Raw genomic sequence first — 21,327 nt, 5'->3', positions numbered from 1 at the left:
ATCGGTGCCGCCTTATCAGTGCCTGCCAGTGCTGCCTTATCAGTGCCCATCAGTGAAGGAGAAAACTTACTTATTTACAAAATTTGATAACAGAAACAAAAGAAAAAAAAAATTAGTTCTTTTATTATTTGTTTAGCAAAAAATAAAAAAACGCAGAGGTGATCAAATATGACCAAAAGAAAGCTCTATTTGTGGGAACAGAATGATAAAAATTCTGTTTGAGTACAGTGTAGCATGACCGCGCAATTGTCATTTAAACAGCGACAGCGCTGAAAGCTGAAAATTGGCTTGGGCAGGAAGGGGGTGTAAGTGCCCTGTATTGAAGTAGTTAAGGGCTCCTGAAGAGGAGGGGAAAGAGTCTATCAGGTTATGATTAGGGATGGGCTGATTGTTCGAGTCCAACATGAGTTCGACTGGAACATCGGCTGTTCGATCGTTCGCCGAAGATCGAACATTATGGGCCATTCGCGCCAAATTCGAGCGGCGCGTCATGGCCCATAATGCACTGCGTCATCACAGTGGTTTGCTGACTGATGATTGGCCAAGCATGCACTATGACCCGCATACTTTGGCCAATCACAGCGCCGTAGGCAAACAGAGCCATAATTGGCCAAAGGCAGGGTGCCTTTGGCCAATTATGGCTCAGGGGTTAAGTACATGCCCCACACTATGCACGTCGGCCCTGTGAAGTGTGTTGCTGGCGTTATAGAGAGATAGATAGAGAGAGAGAGAGAGTCATTTCATTTACTTTGAGCAGGCAGTTGATCCAGTTTAGCTAGATCTCACTGCAGACCGTTCATGCTGTACTGTTTCTAATCTACTTCAGGCAGGCAGTTGATTCAGTTTAGCTAGATCTCACTGCAGACCAATCCTGCTGTACTATTTCTAATCTACTTCAGGCAGGCAGTTGATTCAGTTAGCTGCAGTGTATTTCATATATATATACAGTCAGACTGATATATATATATATATATATATATATATATATATATATATATATATATATATATATATATATCCACTGTATCCAGTTTAGCTAGATCTCACTGCAGACCGTTCCTGCTGTACTGTTCTATTTCTAATATACTTCAGGCAGCCAGTTGGTGTATTTCATATATAGATATATATATATATATATACATATATATATATATATATATATATATATATATATATATATACAGGCTTGTATATATATATATGTAGTCTAGCCAAGCCTATACCTGACTGTAGGCCATTCCTGGAGTACGTGTTCAAAGACACTTTCAGGCAGGTGACTCAGTGAGCTGCAGTTCATTTAATATATATATATATATATATATATATATATATATATATATAAATAGGCTTGTATATATATATATAGTCTAGCCAAGCCTATACCTGACTGTAGGCCATTCCTTATGTACTGTTTCTAGTAAACTTCAGGCATTGTTTTGCTAATCTAATTGTACAGTATGTCTGGAAGGCCACCAAGGAGAGGCAGACACTCACAGGCCTCTAAAAGAGGGCAAGCAGGCTCTGTGTCTACAGCCAACAGTGCTAGTCATGGACACGGTGCATCCTCAGCATGTGGCCGTGGGGCACGCTTGTCCTTTTTTTGGCAGCTGGCCATGTTGAGCCACAACATGCAGAAGAGTTGGTAGAGTGGATGACCAAGCCGTCCTCATCCTCCTCATCCTCTGTCACCCAGGGTACTTTGTCTTCCAATGCAGCTGCCAAAGCGGCCTCTTCCATAGGCTTAATGTCATCAGTCACTCCTTCCCTAGCCCCACCATCATGCCCTGAGGAGTCCCCCGAACTACTCGACCACAGTGTAGGGTACATGCTGCTGGAGGATGCGCAGCGTTTTGAAGGCTCTGATGATGGTACCCAGGTTCAGGATGAAGGCAGTAACGTGAGCTCAGAGAGAGGGGGTGCCCAAGAAGGACAAGAAACTGGCAGTCATGTTCTCCCAGCTGCAGCATACTGCCAGGTTTGCTCCAGTGGTGAGGAGGGAGGGGATGATGAGGTCACTGACTCTACGTGGGTGCCAGATAGAAGAGAGGAGGAGGAGGAGGCACATCTCCAATGAGGCAGGATGCCTCCAGGGGGCAGCTTAAGGGCAGGCAACCGACTGCATTACACCAAAGAGCTCTGCATGCGCAGGGAGCTGCTGACTCCACGCGTTTTTCCGAAAATTCTTTGGTGTAGGCTTTTTTTGAGATGTGTGCAGCAGATCACACTGTTACGGTTTGCAACATATGTCTGAAGCGTATCAAGCTTGGCCAAAACAGCAGCTGCTTGGGCACCACATGCTTGACCAGACATATGTCGAGCTCCCATGCAGTCCATTGGCAACAGTGCTTAAAAGACCCACACCAAAGAACAAGGCGGACCTCTCCTTGCTTCTCATCAGCTGGGATCTCCAACCCCACTATAACTTCAGTTCTCTCAGAGACCTGTACCGAGAGGAAAAAATTAGAAGAATTAGTGTAGAATTAGGTGTCCCAAGCACTTGCGGGCAATCTGCTAGCAATACACCAACATCTGATTGTAGCAGGCAAATTTCCCTACCCCAGTTGGTAAACCGGTGAAAGAAATTCGGTCCCAGCCATCCACATGCTCAGTGGCTGAATGCTAGTTTGGCTAAATCGCTAGCACTCCAACTGCTGCCTTTTCAGCTGGTAGACTCTACCCCCTTTCGAGAATTTGTAGAATGTGCGGTACCTCAGTGGCAGGTTCCCAAACGCCAATTTTTTTCTTGGAAGGCCATTCCAGCTCTCTACCGACATGTGGAAGGCAATGTCTTGGCCTCCTTGGACAGGGCGGTCAGCGCTAAGGTGCATATTACCGCTGACTCATGGTCCAGCAGGCATGGACAGGGACGTTACCTTTCTTTCACGGCGCACTGGGTAACACTGCCGGCAGCTGGGAAGGATGCAGGACAGGGTTCAGTATTGTTGGAGTTTGTTCCGCCACCATGCCTCCAAAATGCTGGTAGTGGTGATTCTGCCACACCTCTCTCCTCCACCCCCTCCTCTTCTTCTTCCTCTATGGCCTCTTCCTGTGCAGATTTGTCCTCGGAACCAGCGGTGCTCCGTAGGCATTCTAGGGGCTACGCAAGCACTCAGGCAAAAAGATGCCATGCGGTGCTTGAGTTGGACTGCTTAGGGGACAGGAGCCACACTGGGGCAGAGATTCTGGCAGCTTCGTAGGGGCAGGCTCAGAGGTGGTTGATGCCACACCAGCTTCAACCAGGAATGGTGGTTTGTGACAATGGCACCAACCTCCTCTCCCCCCTCTGACAGGGACACTTCATCCATGTTCCCTGTTTGGCTCACATCCTTAATTTGGTGGTGCAGCGGTTCTTGTGCAGGTACCCGGGCTTACAGGATCTTCTGAGGCAGGCCAGGAAAGTCTGTGGGCATTTCCGCCGGTCATATAATGCCAGTGCTCGGCTGGCTGACCTCCAAAAGGAATTCAACCTTCCCAAGAACCGCCTCATCTGTGACATGCCCACCAGGTGTCACAGATGAACTCAACGTTGGCAATGCTGCAGCAGCTGCACATGCAGCAGAGGGCCATCAATGACTACCTGTGCGAGTATGGCACCAGGACAGGGTCAGGGGAGCTTGGCTTTTTTTTGCCACGCCAGTGGCTCATGATCAAGGATGCATGCACTGTCCTGTCACCATTTGAGGAGGCCACGAGGATGGGGAGCAGTGACAGTGCATACACCAGTGATACTGTCCCTCTTGTCTACCTGTTGGAGCACACGCTGCGTGCAATAATGGACAGGGCACTTGAGGCAGACCAGAGGGAGTGAGAGGAGCACTTCCTTACCTCTCAAGGCCCCCTTTATCCAGACAGTATTCCTGCAGGCCCGCCTATCACACAGGAAGAGGAGGAGGAGGAGGATTGTGTCAGCATGGAGGTGGAGCCTGGCACTCAGCATCAGCAGCAGTCTTCAAGGGATGGATTTCAGGCCCCAGAAACCCATGAACTTGTACGTGGCTGGCAGGAGGTGGCTGCGGATCAGGTCGTCCTTAGTGACCCAGAGAACTCTGGACCGAATGCCTCAGCAAATCTAGGCTGCATGGCCTCCCTGATCCTGCAAAGCCTGCGAAACGACCCTTGGATTCGTGGTATCAAGGAGAGGGATCAGTACTGGCTGGCAAACCTTCTTGATCTACGTTACAAGGGTAAGGTGGCGGAACTTATCCAGCCATCCCAGAGGGAGCAGAATATGAAACATCTTCAGGAGGCCTTGCAGAAAGGTTTGTGCAATGCGTTTCCAGAGCCGGGAAGGTTACAATTTCCTGGTCCTCCTGAACAACGTGTTGCCGAGGCTTTGGTCAGTCACAGAAGGAGCGGTGGAAAAGGTGGCCGTCTGAACGATGCGTTCAGACAATTTTTTAGTCCGCAGCCCCAAGGTCTGATCGGTTCCAGCAACCATCGCCAGCATCTGTTGTACATGGTGCAGGAATACCTAAGGGCAAGATCAGACTTGGAGACCTTTCCAACCGAAAATCCACTGGGTTACTGGGTCTTGAGGAAGGATCACTGGCCAGAGCTTGCACAAAATGCAATTGAGCTACTGGTCTGTCCTGCATCCAGCGTTCTTTCGGTACATTCAGTGCCGCTGGTGGCTTTGTAACTGATCACAGAGTACCGACTACCGACTCGGTTGATCGTCTCACCTTTATAAAAATCAATCAGTCTTGGATCACCAGCTACCAAGCACCTGATGCTGATGTAACCGACAAATTTTTTCTATCCTGTTATGCTGCGTGACTATCTTATTCCTCCTCAATGTTAATGTTGATAGTTTCTAAGAACATTTTTGGTTCTGGGCAGCACCACCAGTGGCTAAGCCCCAATTTTTCTGCCCCTGTTTAACAGGGGCGTGTAATTACAATTTTTGCTGTAATATTTTGCAGCAGGGCTAGTTCCTGTGCTCAACAAGAGTATCTGTGAGGGGTTGCAGTGTTGTAGCACCACCACCAGTGACTCAGGCCCAATTTTTCTGCCCCTGTTTAACAGGGGCATGTAATTACAATTTTTGCTGTAATATTTTGCAGCAGGGCTCGTTCCTGTGCTCAACAAGAGTATCTGTGAGGGGTTGCAGTGTTGTAGCACCACCACCAGTGGCTCAGGCCCAATTTTTCTGCCCCTGTTTAACACGGGCGTGTAATTACAATTTTTGATCAAATATTTAACAGCAGGGCTTGTTCCTGCACTCCACAAGAGTATCTGTGAGGGGTTGCAGTGTTGTGACACCACCACCACACCACCACCAAAGGCCCAATTTTTCTGCCCCTGTTCAACAGGGGCATGTAATTACAATTCTTGATATAATATTTCACAGCAGGGCCCGTTTCTGTGCTCAACAAGAGTATCTGTGAGAGGTTGCAGTGTTGTGGCACCACCACCACTGCCTAAGGCCCAATTTTTCTGCCCCTGTTTAACAGGGGAGTGTAATTACAATTTTTGATCTAATGTTTCACAGCAGCGCCTGTTCCTGTGCTCAACAAAAGTATCTGTGAGGCTTTACAGTGTTATGCCACCACCACCGCCAAAGGCCCAATTTTTCTGCCCCTGTTTAACAGGGGCATGTAATTACAATTCTTGATATAATATTTCAATAATATTTCTTGTTGGGCCCGTTCCAGCGCCCAGCAAGAGTAATTGTGAGGGCTTACAGTGTTCTGGTACCACCAACACCTAAGGCCCAATTTTCCGCAGAGTGTATAGGGCAGGCCGTATAGTATATACAGGCGGTCCCCTATTTTCAAAAATCCGACTTACAAATGACTCCTACTTACAAATGGAGGGAGACAACAGGAAGTGAGAGGAAATCTACCCCTAGGAAGGGAAATTGTCTCCTGTAAGAGTTAATATGGGAAAAAAGTGTCTCCTCCACTGATTTATCACCAATCCTTGTTTATCTTAAAAACCCAGAATTTTCAAAATCCAATTGTCATTGGGACAGAAAGTGAGGTGAAATCTTCTGAACAGGGGCACAGACAGCGAAACAAATGTTACAGGGGTGATAAACCTTACTTATGTTTTCCAAAAAGTTTTAAAATAGATTTTTTGGCTGGAGCTACACTTACAAAATGTACTTGTTCCAAATTACAAACAGATTCTACATATGAACAAACCTACAGTCCCTGTCTTGTTTTCACCGCCTGTATACTGCTGTTCATAGTATATAGGGCCTGGGGGCTCAACGACTTTTCTTTTTTTAATTTGGGTGCAGAGTTCCCCATAATATCCAATCAAGACCCAAAGGGCCTGGTAATGAGCTGGGGGGGGGGGTACCCATGCCGTTTGTCTCACTGATTTTCATCCATATTGCCGGGATCCGACATTACATTAAAGCCTCAAGCAGTTTTAAATGACTTTTATTCCTTTAGAAATGTCATTTTGTGCAGGGACTGTTCTAAGCACGGGAAACTCACACCACTTTACAGGCATACTATTGACACCCCCAAGGTACGATATTTAAAGGAATATTTCACTTTAAGCATCATTAAAATCACTGCTCTCGAAAAAACATCAGTTTTTAAAACTTTCTTTTCCATTGATACATGTCCCCTGGGGCAAGACCCGGGTCCCCAAACCCTTTTTAGGACAATAACTTGCATATTAGCTTTTAAAATTCGCACTTTTGATTTTTCACGTTCGAGTCCCATTGACTTTAGCGGTGTTCGAATGTTCGCGCAAACTTTCGGTCCATTCGCATTTTCTGGATGCAAACCGAACCGGGGGGTGTTCGGCCCATCCCTAGTTATGATTGTATTCGTCACAATGGGAGAAGTCCTTTCAGCGGGTCCATACATTTTTTGGTTGTATCTTTGAGAAAACTGGTAATATTTCTCATATGTACGATATCATGAATTCAAAGGAACCACTGCCGTATGGTGGATGGCGAGGAGGATTTCCAAAGAGCTGGGATGCAGGATTGTGCTGCATTTACTAAACTAATAAGGACCAAATTTGTTTTTATTATATGTTTTAGGAGGAAGGTCATTATGATGTAGGAGGAAAAAAACTCGGGTTTTTAGGAATAAAAAAATCAGTGAACTTTGAGAAATAGTATGGACCTGGGTCCAGAAATCATTAAGCCAGGGACAAGCCCAGATGATATGTAATAATAGATCTGCCTGTGGGTTTTCGCATCGCCAGCAGGAATCTGAAACAAGTGGCTAGTTTGAATTTAATAATTTCGGAGTATGATATCAACAAAAGAGCAATTTATATAGAGATTCTTGATATTGATTACTTGTAGAAGAGTGAGTTGATAATGTAATGCCCCGTACACACGGTCGGATTTTCCTATGGAAAATGTCCGATCGGAGCGTGTTGTCGGAAATTCCGACCGTGTGTGGGCTCCATCGGACATTTTCCATCGGATTTAACGACACACAAAGTTGGAGAGCAGGAGATAAAATTTTCCGACAACAAAATCCGTTGTCGGAAATTCCGATCGTGTGTACACAAATCCGACGGACAAAGTGCCACGCATGCTCAGAATAAATAAAGAGATGAAAGCTATTGGCCACTGCCCCGTTTATAGTCCGGACGTACGTGTTTTACGTCACCGCGTTTAGAACGATCGGATTTTCCGACAACTTTGTGTGACCGTGTGTATGCAAGACAAGTTTGAGCCAACATCCGTCGGAAAAAATCCTAGGATTTTGTTGTCGGAATGTCCGAACAAAGTCCGACCGTGTGTACGCCCTATAAGTATTTTAGATCTAGCCTGAGGTGTAAATTTAACGTCCAGATCCTGTTCCCATTTATCTATAAATCTTGGAGTTTGTTGTAATAAATCTAAATGTAAGAGTTTACAAGAGAAGGAAAGGGCATGGGGAAAAGGGCCTGTTGCCCGGCATACATGTTCAAATGTTGTAAACGAGCATCCAAATGAATCAGCATTTGGCAAAGAGCATAGAAAATGTTAAATTTGAACGATTTGAAAAGGTCCAATTGAAGAGAAAGAGGGGTCAAAAGATATTTGATTTCCGACAACCAAGTCAAATTTTGTATGAATTGGAAAGCAAGATATTTATCCTTTGTTATTAATGTTTGAAGAATTTTATCTCGTCTACCTGGGGTGAATTTAGGATGGTCTAAAATTGGTAGTGGAGAGGGGAGGGGGGAATTCCTGTATTTATTAACCACTTCCGGACCGCCGCACGCCGATATACGTCCTTACTTTGAGGATGGATATCATTGTTATGGCAGCGGCTAGCTGCCATAACCCCCGGTATTCTCGTGTTTGGCCGGCGGTCCACTACAAGAAAAAAGTGGTCTCTGCAGTGCATTTTTTCCTGCAAGATCACTTTTATCGGTGGCGGAAGAGGGCCTCCCCTCCCGCCGTGCTGTGGTGCCCTCCGCCGCTTACCAGAGCTGGCAGCAGCGGAAGCGATCCAGTCCTCTCTGTGGCTGGGCATGGAGATGAGTGAGGGGAAGATGGCCCCCACCCGTCTCCATGACATTGCAGGGCGGAAGCACCGTCAAAACGTCACTTCTACCCATAGCTCTTAAAGGGCAATTTAAAAAAAATCTTTTTTTAAATGACAAATGTATTTATTTATTTATTTTTTATTGCATTTTAGTCTAAATATGAGATCTGAGGTTTGACCCCAGATCTCATATTTAAGAGGTCCTGTCATGCTTTTTTTCTATTACAAGGGATGTTTACATTCCTTGTAATAGGAATAAAAGTGACACAATTTTTTTTTTAAGAAAACAGTGTAAAAATTAAAAATTAAAGGTAAAATAAATAAGAAAAAAAAAAATTGAAATGCGCCCCATCCTTCCAAGTTCGCGCGCTAAAGTGAACGCATACGTGAGTAGCGCCCGCATATGAAAACGGTGTTCAAACCACACATGTGAGGTATCGCCATGATTGGTAGAGCGAGAGCAATAATTCTAGCCCTAGGCCTCCTCTGTAACTCAAAACATGCAACCTGTAGAATTTTTTAAACATCGCCTATGGAGATTTTTAAGGGTAAAAGTTTGTCACCATTCCACGAGCGGGCGCAATTTTGAAGTGTGACATGTTGGGTATCAATTTACTTGGCATAACATTATCTTTCACAATATAAATAAAAATTGGGCTAACTTTACTGTTGTCTTATTTTTTTAATTCAAAAAAGTGTATTTTTTCCAAAAAAGGTGTGCTTGCAAGACCACTGTGCAAATACGGTGTGACAGAAAGTATTGCAATGACCTCCATTTTATTCTCTAGGGTGTTAGAGAAAAAATGTATATGTTTGGGGGTTCTAAGTAATTTTCTAGCAAAAAACTGTTTTTAACTTGTAAACAACACATCTAAAAAAGAGGCTCGGTCCTTAAGTGGTTAAAAACATTTTTTACAGTATGTAAATGTGGTTGTAAGGGTTTACACATCAATCAAAAATAAGCATATATGAGTATTTGTTAGTATAAAAAAAACCATAAGAGAAACATATCCCCAAACAGATATTTAATGATCATTATATAATTATTATTTCTAATACACTATACGATATACACATATTACCCAATCTGTTAGTAACTGTTCTCCATGCCAAAGACACTAAGGAAATAGCAGATTAAATAAATAAAAGGAAGTAGGTTAGTGCATCTTTGAAATAAAGAACAGGATCTGCCCGCTGAAGATGGGTTTTCTAGTGGGGCGGGCCCTGTGGAGGATTTAATTGGGAAGCAGACAGACAATGGGAGTTCAGAGCTCCCAGTTCCAGGGGAAATAGCCAGATCAATTGACCACCAGTCCAGGAAATCCTATCCATGTGATTTGGGTTTTAACATTAGGTAGGACCTAGGGCTTCTTGAGGGGGGAATAAGGGGAGTTTCTGAAATGAACTTATAAAAAATAGAAAATATAAAAAACATAGTGTAAAAGCATAAAAGACTGACGACAGAAAAAAGGCCATATTATTTATTTTTTAAAATTTTTTTATTTATTTTTTGCCTGAACATAGATGTATGTTTGTCCTAAGCATGTTTAAATACACTTACTGTTAACTGACTCACTGGGGGTGATTTACGAAAGACGTACGCCATCAGTAGAGGTGCACAGCGAGGCGCAACGCACATTTCCATATCTACGAAATGGTGCGCCGATAACAGAGCTTGAATCCCCCATTTACTATATCGAACTCAGCGCACAGGAGAATGCAAACTGTGCGCCACTATGGACATGGCGCACGGCATCTCCAATTGAGTATTGACAGAAGATGAAGGTGCCAATATTATGGGATGATGTGAGGAAGTTTAGTAACAACTGCCCAAGTAACAAATATGCCCAAAATACAATGAGAAAGTAACTTTTTCAGAGAAAGCCTGCTGTGCCTGCAAGTACGTTTAGAACTGCTTGAGATCAATGTAAGCTTTGCACATGCACAAGCGGCTCGTTCACATGAGTTTGTTCACTGCGCGGCCAAAATCTTAGTAAGTGTTAAGCAACATACATGCAATTACATGGGTTGAACGGGCGCACCTCTAAACTTGACAACTTTTTTTTTACGCTGGTTCACCTTTATGTATTTTTTTAAGTAAATTTGCACACAGGTCATGTTAGCATGTTACTTTGCCAACATGTGACATGCACCTTGTTAAAATTATGTAAAAAGACTCTCGCTACTCTAGCTCCTCCTAAAAGGGCATTTAACCTTCCCCCTCTAATGCATATGATTTCCTTGGGCTAGCTTTTGCTTTTAAAGGGGAACTCCACACTCCATTCTCCAATGCTCTTGTCTGCCCCCTCTAACCCCTTGGATTTCCATGGGCTAACTTTTGCTTTTAAAGGGGAACTCCACACTCCACTCCATTCTCAAAGGCTGTGAGCTGCCTTCACCAATCCAAACCCACATCCTTTTTCAGAGCATACAACAGGGCCAGCTAGGAAAGGGGCAAGAAGAGCAATCGCCCAACACCCTCCTGAACCATACAAGGCGACATGCACTCAACATAGCTGGCTGCCTTTGGGACATGTTGGGCTCAGCCCAATACCAACCACAAAGCACCTTGTAGCCACTAGTTTAAAGGGGTTTTCCATATTCCATAAAGCCCCCTGTCTGCAGCCCCCCACAACCCCAGCCTAGGGTTGTGTGGAAGAGGCCCTTGTCCCCCTGAATATGGGAACAAGGTGGTTGACTTTTGGTGTGCCCGAGCCCCTCCTGCCCCCAAGCATCCACCCCCCTTTCATTGGCTTTCTGGCTTGCTGTGTGTTTGGCTAGGGGTTTCTTAGTGTGTGTGAGGGGCACAATATTTTTTTAGTTTGGGGTGGTATTTTTCACATGGGGATTCTCATTTTAAGCCTTAACAGACCTAAATGGCCTTGTATGTATTGGGGGGGGGGGGGGGGGCAGGCTATTTTTGTTTTGGGTTAAAATCTTGCAGCTGCAATGTAGATTTGCAAGTTTTCTCTAAAGCCGTACATCTTTAAAACAGCATTTTGGATACATGCTACCGATGCGCCACTTTACAGGTAAGCCCCCCCCTCTTCAAGTTACTAGCTTTTAAGCAATTTTGCATTTTTTTTAAGGCACTTCTCCTTGTCTTGTTTTTGGGGTTCTCCAAATTAGTGACATTTATATATGTCCCTCGGGGTGGGACCTGGGCCCCCATACTCATTTTAAGGCCAATAACTAGAATATAAGCCAGCCAAGTGGGGACTAGCAAAATTAACAAGTCAGTTCCCACAGACTGCACTGGTATTTGCTGTATAACTTTTGTCCATGTTAGGCTCTTTGTTTTCCCCCCTGGGCCGGGGGTTGTTTGTCCCATCTGTAATTTTGTAGCATGCTGAGTGATGTGCTTAATTTTGGACAGGGGGTGGCTTATTTTGTGCTAGCTGCATTTTGGTTGTTCTGGGCATGCTCAGGGACTTTGGCTTTTTTGTTTTTTTTTGTGCTTTTTGTGTGTGAACGGCACTTGGATTTTTCTGGGCATGCTCAAAGAGTGTGTTTTTTTGGGTTAGCAATTTAAGGACATCATTAACAGGTGTACCCACTTTGAAGTAATGTCTCTACACTGGGTGAACTTTCATTTTGTGTGTTTCAAGGACTGTGCATGTGTTTTCAATTGCCTCATTAGCACACAAACCTACAGTCAGGTCCATAAATATTGGGACATCGACACAATTCTAATCTTTTTGGCTCTATACACCACCGCAATGGATTTGAAATGAAACAAACAAGATGTGCTTTAACTGCAGACTTTCAGCTTTAATTTGAGGATATTTACATCCAAATCAGGTGAACGGTGTAGGAATTACAACAGATTTGTATATGTGCCTCCCACTTTTTAAGGGACCAAAAGTAATGGGACAATTGGCTGCTCAGCTGTTCCATGGCCAAGTGTGTGTTATTCCCTCATTATCCCATTTACAAGGAGCAGATAAAAGGTCCAGAGTTCATTTCAAGTGTGCTATTTACATTTGGAATCTGTTGTTGTCAATTCTCAATATGAGATCCAAAGAGCTATCACTATCAGTGAAGCAAGCCATCATTAGGCTGAAAAAACAAAACAAACCCATCAGAGAGATATCAAAAACATTGGGTGTGGCCAAATCAACTGTTTGGAACATCCTTAAAAAGAAAGAAAGCACCGGTGAGCTCAGCAACACCAAAAGACCTAGAAGACCACGGAAAACAACTGTAGTGTATGACCGAAGAATTCTTTCCCTGGTGAAGAAAACACCCTTCACAACAGTTGGCCAGATCAAGAACACTCTTCAGGAGGTAGGTGTATATGTGTCAAAGTCAACAATTAAGAGAAGACTTCGCCAGAGTGAATACAGAGGGTTCACCACAAGATGTAAACCATTGGGGAGCCTCAAAAACAGGAAGGCCAGATTAGAGTTTGCCAAACAACATCTAAAAAAGCCTTCACAGTTCTGGAATAACATCCTATGGACAGATGAAACCAAGATCAACTTGTACCAGAGTGATGGGAAGAGAAGAGGATGGAGAAGGAAAGGAACTGCTCATGATCCAAAGCATACCACCTCATCAGTGAAGCATTGTGGTGGTAGTGTCGTGGCGTGGGTATGTATGGCTGCCAATGGAACTGGTTCTCTTGTATTTATTGATGATGTGACTGCTGACAAATGCAACAGGATGACTTCTGAAGTGTTTCGGGCAATATTATCTGCTCATATTCAGCAAAATGCTTCAGAACTCATTGGACGGCGCTTCACAGTGCAGATGGACAATGACCCGAAGCATACTGCGAAAGCAACCAAAGAGTTTTTTAAGGGAAAGAAGTGGAATGTTATGCAATGGCCAAGTCAATCGCCTGACCTGAATCCGATTGAGCACGCATTTCACTTGCTGAAGACAAAACTGAAGGGAAAATGCCCCAAGAACAAGCAGGAACTGAAGACAGTTGTAGTAGAGGCCTGGCAGAGCATCATCAGGGATGAAACCCAGCGTCTGGTGATGTCTATGCATTCCAGACTTCAGGCTGTAATTGACTGCAAAGGATTTGCAACCAAGTATTAAAAAGTGAAAGTTTTATGGATGATTGTTAATCTGTCCCATTACTTTTGGTCGCTTAAAAAGTGGGAGGCACATATACAAACTGTTGTAATTCCTACACCGTTCACCTGATTTGGATGTAAATACCCTCAAATTAAAGCTGAAAGTCTTAAAGTGCATCTTGTTTGTTTAATTTCAAATCCATTGTGGTGGTGTATAGAGTCAAAAAGATTAGAATTGTGACGATGTCCCAATATTTATGGACCTGACTGTATGTTATATAAAGCTTGCAGATAGCATTCTTTACCTTGCCCTGAAAAGAGGCCAGATTGTTTGATGGTGTATGTGTGGCAAGCAAGTACATTTGGGTGTCCTTATAGAGTTTGTAACACATGTATTTTCTCTTTGCATTTTGTTTTTTATGTCTTCAAAACAGATGTGTTTTAGAGCAAGTATTTTTTACCTTTGTTTATTTTATTTTTTTTTTTGGGGGGGGGGTTTATTTTTCCCTGAAATATTTTTGATGTTGTCAATGTGTGTTGTTTGTAGGTTGTTAGTTTCACTTTGATTTAATTGTCTGTGCTGCATTATTTTGCAAAATCTTCCTCAAGATGTTGTGACTAATAAATGTTTAAATCCTTAAGAGACTGTTCATTTGTGGGCACAGTCCTTTTAACTCCTGTTAATTTCCTCTGCAAAATGGTCAGACCTCAAAACCATATTCTGTTAGTGTCTTAAATGAACATACATGTGTTTTTTGTTTTCCTTGCTCTTTTCCAAGTCCTGTTTTGTTGACCAATAAAATTTGTAGCAAATTTTTATGTTTCATGTGTTTTATTAATAATTTGTTTTGCAGATGCATGCTCAATCCAAGTAATGCATTTTACACCCCTCCCTCTAAACAATTTTCATGCAACAGATTTCCCAGCTGCAGCTTAACTAGGCTGATTGGCATGGCAAAAAAAAAAGGTGTGATTTGTCTAAATGCTACTTTCCAGGTGCCTTCATGGTAGCACAGAACATTGGATGGTGACAAGGACTTTATGGAAAGAGACAACCAGCCCGCATCCCTGTATCCGTGTACAATAGAAGTTTTTTCCTCTTGAATGGGATTTTAAAGGGCGGAAGTTTGTAAAATGTATAGGATTCTGGGTAGGATATTCATTTTAACGATCACGGCTCTGCCAAACCAGGAAAAGAGCCCGGTAGACCATTTCTTTAGATCTCCAGTGACGCAACGCGTGGGAGGAGCTTAGGACGTTCAGTTCTGCAATACACCTGGAGGTTAACAGCAGCGATTTCTCTATGGGAAGCCTGCAATCTGCATATCTGAATGCTTCCAATAGACTGGGAGTTTGTGAGTGTATCTCTTGTCCCTGTTTTGCTTGTGTACTATCTAAGAAGTTCACTACACAATGATCTATTATCTTTTTGCTTGCCTTGCATAAATCTTCACCCTGAGAGCTGAATTACCAGTAGTATTATGGCTGAAGTGGGATGCAAGAAAAACTAATTATCCTGAAACAAACGGTTTAACCCAGTGAATCAATCAATCTGGATTAAGGGAAGAAATTGTTTAATTATTCTTATTTCCCCCATTATTTATCTCCGCCTGGACATTTTATACTCAGAGTGTCATTAATATATATAATTTTTTATTCACCGGCACATCACAAATTTGTAGATTTATTTTGGTTATTTTCAATACATGTATGAGCACCATAATTATTTATTCTATTTACATATATGCATTGTATAGTCTTGTATTTAAGCTAATTCGCAGTAGCATATTGTGCAATATTTATTTAAAGCACATCAATCTTACACTTAGTGAGGATTTGAGATACATTTGGGCCACTAGAGTCAAACTGATGTCCAGCTGCAAAGCTTGTGAACCTATTCCATATTCGGGAGTAGATGGTATTGGTTGACCCCTTTCTGGAACTCTGTAAAGTTCTAATACCCTCTAGAGAACATCCTAACTCTTGTAACCCCTGCCTTACAATCTCCAGGCTGCTAAGGCCAGTCATGATGGTTGCAGATGTAGGGTATCTCCTTCAGACAGGAGATGAGGAGTCACCGGCAGAGTGATCGGTGTGCACATGCTGAGATCCATTGACAGAGAGACCCATGGTCTGTGAGGCCAGTAAGGAAATATTGTGATGACTGTCAAATTCTCTGTCAACAATCTCCTCAGGAATTTCAGGATTAAAGAAATTGGAGGGAAGGCATAGGCCAGTTGCTCAATCCAAGGATGGGTCAAGGCATCTGCTAACAGTTGAGGGTAGCGTGAAGGGAACCGGCTCACCTTGCAGATGGTTGATGAGGCAAAAATATCCATCTTGTGGACACTCTGGGGTGATTTGTTTGAACACTTCAGGGTGAAGGGACCATTCGTTGGGGTCCATGAATTGTCTGGATAGGCAATCTGCTTCCAAGTTCTGACAGCCTGGAAGATATATGGCCCTCAAATCTAGGAGATATTGTTGTGCCAATGTCATGATTGGTTCCACCTCTCTCAAGAGGGATTGGCTGTGCATCCCACCTTGTCGCTGTATGTAGGACACTGCTGCCTTGTCCAGATGGAGCAGGACTGGGCGACCCTGTATGTAAGGCAGCAAGGTGGCCAACGTCATGAATGCTGCTTGAAGTATCAGAATATTGGAAACTAGGCCCTGACTGGGAAATTCCCCTCTGCCCTGGATCTTGAGTTGTTCGCGCCCCACCCGACTGTGCTGGCATCTGTGGTAACAATGATCCATGGCTACGGCCCTAATGGACCATGCCGTTTAGTGCTTATTATGTCTACCACCAGAGACTCTGGCGCCTCCGGCTGGTGATCTTGATTGGCTGGGCTAGACAAACTCTTCCACTGCATCAGGAAGCCTTGTTGGAAAACTCAGAGTTTCCAGTGAGCCCAGGGGATCATCGGAATACATGAAGTTATCGTCCTGAGAGGACTCGTGCACTGGGATGCTGACATCACTGGTGCAGCTAATGCCTGTTGGAACTTCTCCCTGATTTTTGAGGAGTTTCTGAGGTGGCAAAGAAACTGTGGCCGCCTGAGTATTGAATTGGGCCCCTAGGTAGACCATATTCTGTGTAGGCTCCAGCTGGCTCTGGTAATGCCTGTCATTCAATGCAAATCTGAGGAACTGCTAGTATGACTGAAGGATCGGGACATGCTGGTAGGCATATTACAAGTCCACTGAAATACTCCAGTCTCCTGGTTGAATAACCTGGTATGGAGAGACTCCTGTCTCCTCTTGAGTCTATCCGGATACATTGATTCAGCCTCTTGAGGTAGTTCTGGAGGCTGCCGTTTGAACAGCCAATAATGGCCTTGCACCACTGTTGACTGAATCCGCCATTTTTTTGGCAGTGGTCTTGCTGGAACTGGGTCACTTTGAGCCACCTGGCTCCAACTGCCTACTGGGTGGGCCTGGCATTAAAAGGACTTCTGCGTATCCGAGGGAGCCACACGGGTGTCTTAGTTTTCTGCGATCTTATGAAGGTTGACTATGTACACCTCCAATGGCTTCTGAAGTTCTTGGATGGGCGAAGGCCTCCGAAATCAAAAGACCTGTTTGGCGCTCCTCTGGATGGTTGCCCCCTCTGGCATCTGGACCTTCGATCTTGGGGCAGAAAACCTTATTTTCCTCCTGTAACCCTGGAGATGGCAGTCTCCATTTTTTTTTGCCCAAACAGGGCCTTCCCATCAAAAGGCAGTTTACAGCAATTCTGCTTTGAGGGTGTGTCAGCCACCCAGTGTTTTAGCCACAGCGCTCTTTTGGCTGTGACTCAGCTAAGCATGGCTCTGGAGGACCATCAAATGATGTCTATAGCTGTCTCACCCGTGAAGTCCGCCAAGAGTATTATCTCATCAAGAGCCTTGATTTTTTTCTTTTGGTCGCATACTCCAAGTTCTGCTCCCCACACTCGCATAGCACTTGCTACGGATGTTAAAGCAACAGCGGGTTTACAAGAACCACCTGCCGCAAGGTAAAACTTTAAGTCCATGTCAATGCGTCAATCAAGGATATCATGAAAGGAAGAAGAGTCTTCCATCGGAGGTGTCACATTCTTGGCCAGTCTGGTGACTGCCGCATCCACCGTTGGTGGGTTAGATAAAGGAGTCACATCCTCCTCTGTTAGTGGATACCTATTGGTTGAGGAGGATTTTCTCTCCCCCTTTTCCCATTCCTCCTAAAACAGGCCTCTTATTTCTGTCTCAAGAGGAAAGGTAGCTATATGTTTCTTTAGGTTCCTCCTATGGAACCCAAAGGCTTGTTCACACTTGCAGCAGGCTCTACTATTACACTGAAAAGCGATCTGTGCTTAGGTCACTTTTCAGAGGCATTTGATATTATCACGTAGAGGGGACGAATGTTCATGCTATGCGATTTTCAAAGAGCGATTTGTACGCAATGTTGCAACTCACATGGAGGCAGCCCATTCACTTGGCTGCCCTACGTGTGCAAAAAAAAGCCCCTGCTCCTATTTAGGGGCGACCAGCTTCACACAATGTTTTTAAAGGCGCATTCTCCCACGTGACAATCACAGCAGAATCGTATTGCATTTGGGGTGCCCTGAAAGGATAAAGTCACCTAATGCGTGTTGTGCAGAGATTGCCACGCCACTCCCATTCCAGTGCAGCTTTGAGAGAGAGAGAGAGAGAGAGAGAGAGAGAGAGAGAGAGAGAGTAAAATAACCTCTGAAATTGCCCTTTGCAACTTTCCCCTTTGATTGTCCGTCCATCTGAAAGGCCCCCACTGGTTGTTATCTGTGGGGGAAGACTCCCGTTCCTTTTCTTTTTTCAGTCTGCTAAATCTTGTAGCATGGGGGGACAATTACTAACAGATCAGGAAAAACATACTGTGCATACTTTGTACACATTCTGGAAATATTGATTGATCATGATTGTTAAATCATGATTGGGATTTGTTTATATTATAGATACATACACTTACAAATATTAATATATGCCTATTTTAGAATGAAGCCTGGACCACTGATTAGCTATATTTTAAATGTTGTATATCAACCCAGTTCTGAAGACGTTCATTTGACCACTTCAATACAGAGCACTTATAAACCTTCCTGCCCAGACCAATTTTCAGCTTTTTAGTGCTCTAACACTTTTGCCCCGTACACACGGTTGGATTTTCCGACGGAAAATGTTCGATGGTAGCTTGTTGTCGGAAATTCCGACCGTGTGTAGGCTCCATCGGACATTTTTCATCGGAATTTCTGTTACAGAAAATTTGAGATCTGGATCTCAAATTTTCCGACAACAAAATCTGTTGTCGTAAATTCCAATCGAGTGTGCACAATTTCGACGCACAAAGTTCCACGCATGCTTGGAATCAAGCAGAAGAGCCGCACTGGCTATTGAACTTCGTTTTTCTCAGCTCGTCGTACGTGTTGTACATCACCGCGTTCTTGACGTTCGGAATTTCCTACAAGATTTGTGTAACCGTGTGTATGCAAGACAAGTTTGAGCCAACATCCTTCGGAAAAAGTCCATGGATATTGTTGTCACAATGTCCGATCGTGTGTACGGGGCATTTGAATGACAATTACTCAGTCATGCTACACTGTACTCAAACAACATTTTTATAATTTTTTTCTCACAAATAGAGCTTTCTTTTGGTGGTATTTAGTCACCACTGGGTTTTTTATTTTTTGCGATATAAGTGAAAAAAGAGCAAACATTTTGAAAAAAAAAATACACTTTTTTTTAGATTCTATTGTAAAATTTTGCAAATAAGTCATATTTCTTCATAAATTTGGGGCAAAATTTATACTGCTACATATCTTTGGTGAAAAATAACCCAAATTAGTGGATATTATTTAGTCTGTGTGCAAGTTATAGAGTCTACAAGCTATGGTGCCAATCACTGAAAATTGATCACATCTAATCTTGCACACAGATCTGAGTGTGTGTTTTTGTTACTTCCATTTTAAATATCACTGTACATTGCGTTCGCTAAGAAACACATCTAAAAGTTTTTTTAATTTATCTACACTCCCTGCTGACACCACCAACTGTGGAAGGGCTGACACCACCACCTGTACGTCCCCTTTAATTGGTGGGGCTAGTGGGCGCACGCGCCCACCACGTACAGCGCACAGGACCCGCGGAATTGATGTCCGCAGGTGTCCCGGCGATCGCGTCATGGAGCCACAGAATGGGGAGATTCCTATGTAAACAAGGCATTTCCCCGTTCTGCCTAGTGACTTGACAATGATCTACTGCTCCCTGTGACCGGGAGCAGTGATCGTTGTCATGTCAGTGGTAGCCCATCCCCCCCACAGTTAGAATCACGCCCTAGGACACACTTAACCCCTTGAGTGTTTAACCCCTTCCCAGGCAGTGTCATTTACACAGTAATCAGTGCATTTTTATAGCACTGATTGCTGTATAAATGACAATGGTCCCAAAATGGTGTCAAAAGTGTCCGATGTGTCTGCCATAATGTCACAGTCACAATAAAAATCGCAGATCGCCGCCATTACTAATAAAAAAAAAAAATGAATAATAAAAATGCCATAAAACTATCCCCTATTTTGTAGACGCTTTTGCGTAAACCAATCAATATATGCTTATTGCGATTTTTTTACCAAAAATATGTAGAAGAATACATATCGGCCTAAACTTAGGAAAAAATCAGTGTTTATATATATATTTTTGGGGGATATTTATTATAGCAAAAAAGTAAAAAATATTGCTTTTTGTCCAAAATTGTCAAATTTTTTTGTTTATAGCGCAAAAAATAAAAACCGCAGAGGTGATCAAATACCACCAAAAGAAAGCTCTATTTGTGGGAAAAATGGACGTCAATTTTGTTTGGGTGCAACGTCGCTCAACCGCGCATTTGTCAGTTAAAGCGACGCAGTGCCATATCGCAAAAAGTCCTCTGGTCAGGAAGGGGGTAAAATTTTCCGGGGCTGAAGCGGTTAGAGACCTAATATTAAACAATTTTTTTTTCCCAACACTAGAGTCCCCTTTTAAAGACTTTTATATCACTATCGCATCCCCTCTTGCGTGTCTCTTCTCCAGGGAGAGTAAGTGTAATGTTTGTAGTTGTTCCTTATAAGTGAGATCCTCCAGACCCCTTATTAGCCATTTGCTCTTTTCTGGATTCTGTCCAGTTCAAGCACATTCTTCCTAAGGATTGGTGACCAAAACTGGATGGCATACTCAAGATGTGGACAAAGCAGAGTTTTATATACTGTAGTAGTAGAATTATTATTTTATCTCCTGAGTAAATGCACCCCCAGATCCTTTTCCAACCTTGTTTCCCCTAGAGTTTCTCCACCTAGCGTGTTATTTTGCAATCATATTTTTAGCTCCTGAGTGCATTACCTTTTCTACATTAAACCTCATCTGCCATGTCACTGCCCACCTCTCTATTTTAACTAGGTCTTCTCGTAAAGTTGTTATATCCTGTTGTGAAGTTATTGCCTCACTATGTTTTGCATCATCAGCAGACACTGAGATTGAACTATTCATTCCAACCTCTATATCATTTATGAACAAGTTAAACAAGATTGGTCCCAGGATAGAGCCATTGGGTACCTCTCTCACAACTCCAGACCTTCCAGAAAATATGCCATTCATTGCCACCCTCTGGGCGCTCTCCTGCATCCAATTTTCTATCCAGGTACACACACTTTCATCAATGCCAAAAGGCCTTAATTTGTAAATTGAATGTTTATGGGGTACTGTATCAAATGCCTTAGCAAAATCTAGATACAATATGTCCACAGGCCTCCCTCTGTTGAAATTACAGCTCAACTCCCCATAGAATGTTAGGAGGTTGGTCCCTTCTCATTCCCAATA

Source organism: Aquarana catesbeiana, linkage group LG04 (assembly GCF_042186555.1).
Source record: "Aquarana catesbeiana isolate 2022-GZ linkage group LG04, ASM4218655v1, whole genome shotgun sequence".
Taxonomy (NCBI): domain Eukaryota; kingdom Metazoa; phylum Chordata; class Amphibia; order Anura; family Ranidae; genus Aquarana; species Aquarana catesbeiana.
The sequence above is the reverse complement of the archived record's forward strand: the minus strand, read 5'-3'. Positions refer to the sequence as shown.